Here is a 12986-nt window from a genome sequence, read left to right as displayed (position 1 = left end):
ATCAATTCGCTATCAACTTGAATTCATTTCCATCTAACATGGTCCCAAAACCTATTTTGTAAGACTACCTAGTTTTCTATATGTGAACATGAACTTTCCAAAGATTTATGCATCTTAAATGTGAAATTTAGAAATCGACAAATTTATGTGAAAATAAGCATGAAAAAATAATTTAATTGTATTCCTAAAAAATCTTAAAGTCGGCCAACCACATGGGATCTTGATTAATAACTGTAGTGTTCCAATTGACTATCATACTCTTTAAACAAGACTCACTTGATATAATATTGTAAATTAGATTTAAGCTTTCTAATTTTTATCGTATGTGTTAAGGTTTTGAACATAATGTTCTATTCAATTTTCTCATAGTTATACTATTGCATATTTATTTTTTACTTTGCCTTGTATTTGTTTAAAGAAATATTACATTTGGGTAGAATTTTGAAAATTTGTATTATTAACCTATCATAATGCTAATAAAGTTATGCCAATTTTAGTCCATGCATTGTAATAGAATTGATGCCATATTGTTGGAGATCTCATACATAATATTCTCAAATACCCCCTTCAATTGGGTAGACTCTTTGGTCAAATGTGAAAATAACTCTTTCCATGTGTGCTACACCATTCCATCAAAGAAAGTCATATGCATCTCCTTGTTCAATGATCCCCACCATTTAGCAATACCTATTTGGCTATATCTACCAATTCTTGCAAATATGAGACCAATTTATTCTAATAAATGAACTCATCCTAACATGAATCCTCTATAAAAATGAATTTTAGACAGGATGGGCAATGCCATATCATTCAAACTCATACCAAGTCATCGGTCTACTTACACACACAAATCTTCATGACTCATATCAAAACATCTAAACCTTGAGGATATTATAAAATTATTTTAGTGTTGTTAATTTATTTTGTTAGAATAGTGGTTGAGGGAATGAAAGATGGCCCCTCTTCTATCAAATGATGAGGTATGTTGTTTAGTAACTTGCATATACATAGTTAATCTCACCCTTTTGCTTTTAACTTTTTTATTTATTGTTCTTCATGGCTTACGTGGAATCATCAATTTTTTCCGTGAATTATGCATGGAAATTATAACCTAGATCATGATCTTTATCTTGGTACCCTTTTGGGAGACTTGATCCTTGGTAATGTTGATTGCATGACTTATAGTTACTATAATCCTTGGTCACAATTCTCCCTTGATAACTTTCATGAACTTCATTACCTCTCCTTTTTCATCTAATCAAGTGATCAAGTCAAATATTTCTTGTAGTTCAACTAGAAGATCAACTTCCTTTTCCATATTTATGTGAATCCTTTCTCACACAAATTCTTTAACACTAGCATTTTGATCTCTCTAGACTCATAGCTACTCTTGTCCATCTATTGTTCAAACATTAAATTAATTCTCAGTACTTTTTTTAATTGCATCTTAGATTTTTTTTTTTCTTTATAGAAAGAATTTATGCCTCTACTATATGAAAGTTTTATTCTTCCTTAGGATTATTTTTCTCCATCATCTATCCTTCTAGAAATATGCAAAACATTTCTTTCATACTAGTGTCTTTCTCCAAACTTCTTCCTTGCATAGGCCTTTGGGTAAATATTAATTCTCAATCTATCCTCAATTATCTTGGTCATGTTCTCTTCTTGGACTATGTCATCTTTTAACTTTTTTTTCCTTCTTACATAGTAAATATTCATTTGTCTTATACATTGTGTGTCTAGCTAGGTAAGGATAGAATAAAAAAAAAATTCTTTGTCTTTTTTCATGGCTCTTCAATATGAAAATCTAACAACCTCTTTGTGTGTATTTCTTGACAAACATTATTCTCCATCTCTCATCCTCAACTTCTTAGCCAAAATCTTCACTATTGTATTTTTCATGTTAAAGGCTTCCTTAGTCTATTATGCCATAGTTTGATGACCTAATGACTTGTATGTCTAGTCATTCATTGGTATAATCATGATGTCAAATTGTTAATTAATGAACTGTATTGTAATGTCCAAGGTTGGTCTTGAAAATACATCAAGGAGTGTAATATCTTTCTTTTCTTCTCATAGGGATGTATGAGCTCCTTTTTTGCATTATATCCCTTCTATATCATATTTCCATTTTGAGACAATATATTCCTGATGTGACCAATGTTCTTGATTGGGATACTTTGTAGGTGGAGGATGAGTTGCTTACTTTGGAGCCCATATTTATCCTTTAACATCAGAGGTTGATTTTGAGAGGTTGAGACATTGAATAGGTAAGGGTTCAGTGGGACCCAAGCGATGAGACCTCTGCTACTTGGGAAGATGATACATAATTAAGAGGATTGTACTCCTATCTTTTTCCAACTTCCAAGAGTAAGCCTATGCTAGTAGGGGAGGATGTAGTCCCTCTTGTGTTTGATGTCTAAACCTTGTTATATTTTGATTTGAGAGATACTTTAACTATAGTTATGTTACTTTTGAGATGACCTAAGGGTTAGATGTTATACCTCGATTTTAGTATCATAGATATTATACTGCTATTTTCTTCAAATTGTCATATTTGCATGTTGATGCCATTATGAGATGATAGTACATCTATGATGATATTTGGTTATCTAGTGTTTTGGAAATATCTTTGATTTAGTTATGTGATGGATTTTATGCTACCGTGATTTACCTTCTTTATTTTTCCTTATGCTTTCTATGAACATGAGTAATGTAAATGGATTATTTAAGTATAATTGTGTAAAACGTTGAACTATGTATTTAATACCTTTATTGCTTGAGCTATGTTATTATATGCAATTTCACTTGATTGTGTGTTTTAGTGTGCAGGATTTATATCCCTGGCAATGGCGCATGGAGTTAGTGATTCAACTATTCATATTATACCAATGGGTATGTGCAGGATCATGGTGTACCAAACTATGGCCTTAAGTGGCAGTAAAAAATCAACAAATCAAGGTTATGTCAACTTGACACATAATTTTAAAGTGGTTATGAACTTTATATCGAAAAGTTGTAAGAAAATAATCTATATAAAATTGAATTTAGTTTATAAATTACTAGACCTTATCTGCAGAAAAAAAAATTGATTGGTCAAAAGTTTGGATTTTAATGCAGTATTACAAAAATTTCAAGGCAAAAATAAAAAGTAGGTGTATGTCTAACCACCTTAATCAAAATCAAATAATAATATTTTTTAAATATAATTATAGATATAAAAAGTAGACTCGTGCCCGAATGTGACACATATTTTTGGGTATTTTTATTCCAAATAAATAATTAAATATGAATTTTTTAATAAAACATTTTTAGAAAAAAAAACTCCCATGTTTGACCACCTTAATTAATAAATTTTTTTACCAAATTTAAATTTTATAAAATGTTGTACCGTTTGAAAGTTATAGCTATTTTTCAATCAGTATGTCAATCAACACTTTACAATAATCTTTATTAAAAATTAACCAATAAATACTTATCAAACTAAGAATTTGACAGCAATTATATCGATGGAATCTCGAGAGTGATATAAAAAATCTCATTTCATTTCATTCAATTTTGATCAAAATAACATTGTCAAATGGCTACCCGAAGTTTGAGTGTCACTGAAACCCTTCTCATATATGTTTTTTGGGTTGACCAAATAGGCTTGGTAAATACCGGGCCTAATCAGATATCCAATTTGAAATCTGATAACTGATCAGGCCCGACACTTATCCACACCACTTTGGAGAGAAATTTGAGAAGGGGGATTTTTTTCAATTTTAAATTTGGAGGGAGAGAAATTTAAGAGGGAAACTATACACTATTTTAGAAGGAAATTTATTTCAAGAAAGTGTGGAAATAAATATTATTATTATTATATATTATTATAAATATTATTATATTATAGTAATATGTATGTTTATTATTATTAAATATAATCTAGTTATAAATATAATAATAATTAGTATAACTAAATATAATATAGTGATATATATGATATATTTATTATTATTAAATCTATAACCTATAACATATATGATTATTATTTTTATATAATCTAATAATATATTATTATTATATTAAAATGTACAATATTATATAATTATTAAATATAATATTGTCATAAAATGCATCATTTCAATGCATTTCATGACAACATATGTCCCTAGGTCCCCTACTGACCCCTTTTGATGCATACCAAATGCGTCCCTAGGGGTCCTAGGGATATACATTGTCATGGAATGTATCGAAGGGGGTCATAGGTCATCCTATGACCCCCTTCAAAACATATGAATGATTATAATATGTCTCTAGGGGTCCGAGGACCCCTAGGGAAATATATTATCATGGAATGGGGCAAAAGGGGTCATAGGTCACCCTATGACCCCCTTTGACCCATATGAACAATTCTAATATGTCCTTAGGGGTCCTAGGACCCTTAGGGACATATGTCATCATGTAATGGGTCAAAAGGGGTCATAGATCACCCTATGACCCTCTTTAACCCATATGAATGATTCTAATATGTCCCTAGGGGTCCTCGGACCCCTACGGACATATGTCGTCATGTAATAGATTGAAAGGGGTCATAGGTCATCTTATTACCCTTTTCGACCCATATGAACAATTCTAATATGTCCCTAAGGGTCCTAAGACCCCAAGGGACATATGTCATCATGTAATGGGTCATAGGTCATCTTATGAAACACTTCAAATGATATGAATGATTCTACTATGTTCTTAGGGGTCCTAGGACCCTTAGGGACATATGTCATCATGTAATGGGTCAAAGGTGGGTGTCATGTAATGGATCAAAGAAGGTCATAGGTCATAGATCATTGGTCACCCTATGACCCCTTGAAACCCAAATGAAAGATTCTAATATGTCCCTAGGGATCCTAGGACCCTTAGGGACATATATCATCATGTAATGGGTTGAATGGGGTCATAGGTCACCCTATGACCCTCTTCAATGCGAATGAATGATTATAATATGTCCCTAGGGGTCCTAGGACCCCTAGGACATATGTCATCATGTAATGGGTCGAAAGGGGTAATAGGTCACCCTATGACTCGCTTCAACCAATATGAACGATTGTAATATGTCTTTAGTGGTGCTAGAACCCCTAGGGGCTTATGTCATCATGTAATAAGTCGAAGGGGGACCCATATATATGATTCTAATATGTTCCTAGGGGTCCTAGGACCCCCAAGCACATATGTCATAATGGAATGTGTCGGAAGGGGTCATAGGTAACCCTATGACCCCCTTCGACATATTTGAATGTTTCTTATATGTCCCTAGGAGTGTTATCACCCCTAGGGACATATGTTGTCATGCAATATCACCCTATGACCCCCTTTGACATATATGAATGATTCTAATATGTCCCTAATGGTCCTAGGATCCCTAGCAACATATGTCATCATGTAATGGGTTGAAGTGAGTTGTAGGTCATCCTGTGACCCCGTTCGACCCATATGAATGATTTTAATATGTCCCAAGGGGTCCTAGGATCCCTAGGGACATATTTCATCATGGAATGGATTGAAGGGGGTCATCGATAACCCCATGACCCCCTTCGACCCATATGAACAATTTTAATATGTCCTTAGGGGTCCTAGGACCCCTAGGGATATATGTCATTATGTAACGGGTTGAAGGACCTATGACCCCCTTCGACCCACATGAATGATTCTAATATGTCCTTAGGGGTCCTAGGACCTCTAAGGACATATTTCATCATGTAATGGATCCAAGAGGGTCATAGGTGATCCTATGATTGCCTTCAACCCATATGAAAGATTCTAATATGTCCCTAGGGGTCCTAGCACCCGTAGGGACATATGTCATCATGGAATGTGTCCAAGGGGGTCATAGGTCACCCTATGACACCCTTTTACCCATATGAATGATTCTAATATGTCCCTAGGTGTCCTAGGACCTTTAGGGACATATGTCATAATGTAATGGTTCGAAAGGGATCATAGGTCTCCCTATGACCTCATTTGACCCATATGAACGATTCTAATATGACCCTAGGAATCAAGACCCTTAAGGACATATGTAGTCATGGAATGGGTTGAATGGGGTCATAGGTCACCCTATAACCCCCTTCAACCCAAGTGAACAATTCTAATATGTCCCTAGGGGTCTTAGGACCCCTAACGACATATGTCATCATGGAATGTGTCGAAGGGGGTCATAGGTCATCCTATGACCTCCTTCAACCCATATGAATAATGTTAATATGTCCCTATGGGTCATAGGACCCCCAGGGACATATGTCATCATATAATGGGTCAAAGGGGGTCATAGGTCATCCTATGACCCCCTTCGACCTATATGAACAATTCTAATATCTTGCTAGGGTTCCTAGGACCCCTAGGAACATATGTCATCATGTAATGGGTTGATGTGAGTCATAGGGCATCCTATGACTCCCTTCGACCCATATGAATGATTCTAATATGTCCCTAGGAGTCCTATGACCCCTAGGGACATATGTAATCATGTTATGGGTCATAAGGGGTCATAGGTCACCCTATGATGCCCTTCAACCCATATGAAGAATTCTAATATGTCCGTAGGTGTCCTAGGACCCCTAGGGACATATGTCATCATGTAGTGTGTTAAAAGTCATCTAATCTCATAATATGACTCCCTTCGATCCATATGAATGATTATAATATCTCTTTAGGGTTCCTAGGACCCCTAGAGGAATATGTAATCATCTAATGGGACAAAGGGGGTCATAGGTCATGATATGAACCCATTTGACTAATCTAAACAATTCTAATATGTCCTTAGGGGTCCTAGGACCCATAGGGACATATGTCATCATGGAATGGGTTGAAATGGGTCACAGGTCACTATATGACCCCCTTCAACCCATATGAATGATTCTAATATGTCCTTAGGGTATCTAAAACCCCTACGGACATATGTCATCATGGAATGTGTCGAAGGGGGTCATAGGTCATACTATGACCCTCTTCGATGCATATGAACGATTCTAATATGACCCTAGGGGTTCTCGAACCCCTATGAACATATGTCATTATTTAATCAGTTAAGGGGGGTCATACATCATAGGTCATTCTATGGCCCCCTTCGACCCATATAAACAATTCTAATATGTCCCTAGAAGTTCTAAGACACCTAGGGACATATGTTCTTATGGAATGGGTCGAAAGGGGTCATAGGTCAATCTATGATTCCCTTCAACCCATATGAATGATTCTAATATGTCCCTAGGGGTTTTAGGACCCCTACGGACATATGTCATCATGGAATGTGTCAAATGAGCTATGACCCACTTCGAAACATATAAACAATTCTAATATGACCCTAGGGGTCCTAGAACCCCTAGGGACATATGTCATTATTTAATTAGTCAAAGGGGGTCATACATCATAAGTCATCCTGTGACCCCCTTCGACCCATATGAATAATTCTAATATGTCCCTAGGGGTCCTAGGACCCCTAGGGACATATGTCATCCTACATTGTGTTGAGGAGGGTTATAGGTCACCTTATGATCCCCTTCCACCCATTGCATGATGACATATTGTTCATATGGGTCGAAGGGGGTCATAGTGTGACCTATGACCCCATTCGACTAATTCAATCATGACATATTTTTGTAGGGGTCCTCCTTCAATCCATATGAATGATTCTAATGTGTCCCTAGGGGTCGTAGAACCCCTAGGGACACATTAGAATCATTCATATGGGTCAAAAGAAACCCATTACATGATGACATATGTCCTTAGGGGTACTACGACCCCTAGGGACATATTAGATCATATAATGGGTCAAAAGGTAGGACCCTTAGGGACATATTAGAATCATTCATATGGGTCCAATAGTGACCTATGACCCTTTTTGAGCCATTACGTGATCTAATATGTCCTTATGGGTCCTAAGATGCCTAAAGACATATGCCATCATGTAATGAGTCGAAAGGGGTCATAGGTCACCCTATGACCCCCTTCGACCCATATGAATGATTTTAATATGTCCCTAGGGGTCCTAGGAACCCTAAGGAGATATGTCGTCATGGAATATGTTGAAGGGGGTCATAGGTCACCCAATGACCCACTTCAACACATATGAATGATTGTAATATGTCCCTAGGGGTCCTAAGAACCCCTATTAACATATGTCATCTTGGAGTGTGGCAAAGGGGGTCATAGGTCATTCTATGACCCCTTTCGATGGATATCAACGATTTCAATATATTGTCATGGAATGGGCAAAAAGGGGTCATAGAGTACATGAACGATTCTAATATGTCCAGGGATAATCTCATCATGTAATTAGTCAAAAGGGGTCATAGGGAACATTATGACCTCCTTTGACCCATATGAATGATTCTAATATGTCCCTAGGTGTCCTAGCACCCCTAGGGACATATTTCAACATGTAATGGGTAAAAAGGGACCTATGACCCCCTTTAAACCATATGAACAATTCTAATATGTCACTAGGGGTCATAGAACCCCTATTCACATATGTCGTCATGGAATGTGGCAAAGGGGGTCATAGGTCATTCTATGACCCCCTTTGAGCTTTATGAACGATTCTAATATGTTTTTATGGAATGGCTCAAAAGGGGTCATAGGGTAAATGAACAATTCTAATATGTCCCTAGGGGTTCTAGGACCCCTAGAGATAATGTCATCATGTAATGGGTTGAAAAGGGTCATAGGGCACCTTATGACCTCCTTCAACCCATATGAACAATTCTAATATGTCCCTAGGTATCCTAGGACCCCATAGGGACATATTTTGACATGTAATGGGTAAAAAAGGGTCATAGGTCATCCTATGACCCCCTTTAAACCATATGAATGATTCTAATATGTCCCTAGGGGTACTAGGACCCCTAGGGACATATGTCATCATGTAATGGGTCAAAGGAGGTCATAGGTCATCCTATCACCCCCTTTGACTCATATGCAAGATTCTAATATGTACCTAGAGGTCCTAGGACCCCTAGGGACATATGTCATCATGGAATGTGTTGAAGGGGGTCATGGGTCACACTATGACCCCCTTCAACCCATAGAAACTATTCCAGTAATCCCCTTCAAGCCATATGAACGATTCTAATATGTCCCTATGGGTACTAGGGCCCCTAAGGATATTTCATCATGGAATGTGTTGAGGGGGGTCATAGGTCACTCTATGTCCCCTTCAACCCATATGAACGATTCTAATATGTCTCTAGGGTTCCCAAGACCCCTTAAGACATAATAGAATCTTTCATATGGGTCAAAGGCAGTCGTAAGGTGATCTATTACCCCCCTCGACCCATTCCAAGATGACATATCATTTATATGGGTTGAAGAGGGTCATAGAGTGACCTACGACCCCTTTCAACCCATTTCATGATGACATATGTCCCTAGTGGTCCTAAGACCCCTAGGGATATATGTTGTCATGGAATGGGTCGAGCGGGGTCATAGGTCACCCTATCACCTGCTTCAACCCATAGGAATTATTATAATATGTCCCTAGGGGTCATAGGACCCCTAGGGACATATTAGATCATGTAATGGGTTGAAAGGTGACCTATGACCCCCTTTAACTGATATGAACGATTCTAATATGTCCTTAGAGGTCCTAAGACCCCTAGGGACATATGTCATCATGTAATAGGTCTAAAGCATTCATAGGTCACCTTATGACCCACTTCGACCCTTATGAATGATTCTAATATGTCCCTAGGAGTCCTAGGATCCCTAGGGCGATATGTCATCATCTAATGAGTCAAAAGGGGTCATAGTTCATCCTATGACACCCTTTGACCCATATGATCGACTCTAATATGTCACTAGGGGTCTTAGGAACCCTAGGGAAATATGTCATCATGTAATGTGTTAAAGGGGGTCATAGGGTGAGGGGGTCATAGGTCACCCTATGAACCCCTTTGACCTATATGAATGATTCTAATATGTCTCTAGGTGTCCTAGGACCCCTAAAGACATATCTCATCATGGAATGTGTCGATATGAGTCATCGGTCACCCTATGACCCCCTTTGACCCATTACATGATGACCTGTCATTCATATGGATCGAAGGGAGTCATAAGGTGACCTATGACCCCTATCGACCCATCCCATGATGACATATGTCCCTATGGGTCCTAAGACTCCAAGGGACATATGTCATCATAGAATGGGTTGAAAAGTGTCATAGGTCACCCAATGACCCCGTTCAACCCATAAGAATGATTCTAAGATGTCCCTAGGAATCCTAGGACCCCTAGGGACATGTCATCATGTAATGGGTTGAAAGGGGTCACAGGTCACCCTATGACCCACTTCAACCCATATGAATGATTCTAATATGTTCCTAGGGGTCCTAGGACCCCTAGGGATATATGTCATCATCAAATGTGTCCAAGAGGGTCATAGGGTGACCTATGACCCCCATTAACCCATATGAATGATTCTAATATGTCCTTAGGGGTCCTAGGACCCCTAAGGACATATGTTGTCATGGAATATCACCCTATGACCCTCTTCGACCTATATGAAGTATTGTAGTATTTTCGAATGGTCCTAGAACCCTTGGGAACATAAGTCATCATGTAATGGGTAGAAGGTGGTAGTAGGTCATCTTATGACCCCCTTCCAGCCATATGAATTATTCTAATATGTTCAAAAGGGTCCTAGGACCCCTAGGGACATATGTCATCATGTAATAAGTCGAAGGGTGTCATAGGTCATTATATGACTCTCTTAAACCCATATGAACTATTCTAATATGTCCCTAAGGGTCCTAGTTGGGGACATATGTTGTCATGGGATGGGTCAAAGGGTGTCATAGGTCACCCTATGATGCCCTTTGACCCATATGAATGATTCTAATATGTCCCTAGGACCCGTAGGGACATACGTTATTATGGAATGGATTGAAATGGGTTATAGGTCACCCTATGACCCCCTTCAACCCATATGAATGATTCTAATATGTTCCTAGGGGTTCTAGGACCCCTACAAACATATGCTTTCATGAAATGTGTCGAAGGAGGTCATAGGTCATCTTATGACCTCTTTTGACTCATATGAACAATTTTAATATGACCTTAGAGGTCCTCAAACCCCTACGGACATATGCCATTATTTAATCAATCGAAGGGGGTCATACATCATAGGTCATCCTATGACCCCCTTCGACCCATATGAACAAGTCTAATATGTCCCTAGATATTCTAGGACTCTTAGGGACATATGTTGTCATGGAATGGGTCAAAAGGGGTCATAGGTCACCCTATGACTCCCTTCAACCCATATGAATGATTCTAATATGTCCTTAGGGATTCTAGCACCTCTACAAACATATTTCATCATGAAATGTGTCGAATGACCTATGACATGCTTCGACCCATATGATCGATTCTAAGATGACCCTAGGGGTCCTAGAACTCTTAGGGACATATGTCATTATTTAATCTGTCAAAGGGGGTCATATGTCATAGGTCATCATGTGATCCCCTTCGACCTATTTTAACAAATATAATATGTCCCTAAGGGTCCTAGGACCCTTAGGGATATATGTCATCTTACAATGTGTTGAGGGGGGATATAGGTCCCCCTTGACCCCCTTCGATCTATTGCATGATGAAATATTGTTCATATGGGTCAAAAGAGGTCATAACATGACCTATGATCTCATTCAACCAATTTCATAATGACATATTTTACTAGGGGTCCTCCTTCGACCCATATGAACGATTCTAATGTGTCTCTAGGGGTCCTAGGACCCCTAGGGACACATTAGAATCATTCATATGGGTCAAAGGGGGTCATAGTGTGACCTATGACCCCTTTCGACCCATTACATGATGACATATGTCCTTAGGGGTACTAGGACCCCAACGGACATATTAGATAATATAATAGATCAAAAGGTAGGACCCCTAGGGACATATTAGAATCATTCATATGGGTCGAATGGTGACCTATGACCTCTTTTGACCCATTGCATTATCTAATATGTCCCTAGGGGTCCTAGGACCCCTAAGGACATATGTCATCATGGAATGGGTCGAAAGGGGTCATAAGTCACCCTATGACCCCCTTCAACCCATATGAATGATTCTTATATGTTCCTAGACATCCTAGGAACCCTAGGGACATATGTCATCATGAAATGTGTTGAAGGGGATCATAGGTCACCCAATGACGCACTTCGACCCATATGAATGATTCTAATATGTTCCTAGGGGTCCTAGAACCCCTAAGGACATATGTCATCATGGAATGGGTTAAAAGGGGTCATAGGTCAGCCTATGGCCCCCTTCGACCCATATGAATGATTCTACTATGTCCCTAGGGGTCCTAGAACCGCTATTGACATATGTGTTCATGGAATGTGGTAAAGGGTGTCATAGGTCATTCTATGAACCCCTTCGACCCATATGAACAATTCTAATATGTCATCATGGAATGGGTCGAAAGGGCTCATAGGGTACATGAATGCTTCTAATATGGCCCTAGGGGTCCTAGGACACCTAGGGAAATATGTTGTCATGTAATAGGTTAAAAAGGGTCATAGGGGACCTTATGACCTCCTTCGACCCATATGAATAATTCTAATATATCTCTGGGTGTCTTAGGACCCCTAAGGACATATTTCATCATGTAATAGGTAAAAAAGGGCCATAAGTCAACCTATGACCCCCCTTAAACCATATGAATGATTCTAATATGTCCCTAGGGGTCCTAGGACCCCTAGGGACATATGTCATCAGGTAATGGGTCAAAGGGGGTCATAAGTCATCATATCACCACCTTCGACCCGTATGAAAGATTTTAATATGTACCTAGGGGCCCTAGGACCCCTAGGGACATATGTTGTCATGGAATGTGTTGAAGGGGGTAATGGGTCACCCTATGACCCCCTTCAACCCATAGAAATGATTCTAATAACCCCTTTCATCCGATATGAATGATTCTAATATGTCCCTATGGCTCCTAAGACCCT

The sequence above is a fragment of the Cupressus sempervirens genome, chromosome 6, assembly GCF_028749045.1.
Source record: "Cupressus sempervirens isolate cs-2001-9-10 chromosome 6, ASM2874904v1, whole genome shotgun sequence".
In the NCBI taxonomy this organism is placed as follows: Eukaryota; Viridiplantae; Streptophyta; class Pinopsida; order Cupressales; family Cupressaceae; genus Cupressus; species Cupressus sempervirens.
Note: the sequence above shows the minus strand (reverse complement) of the source record.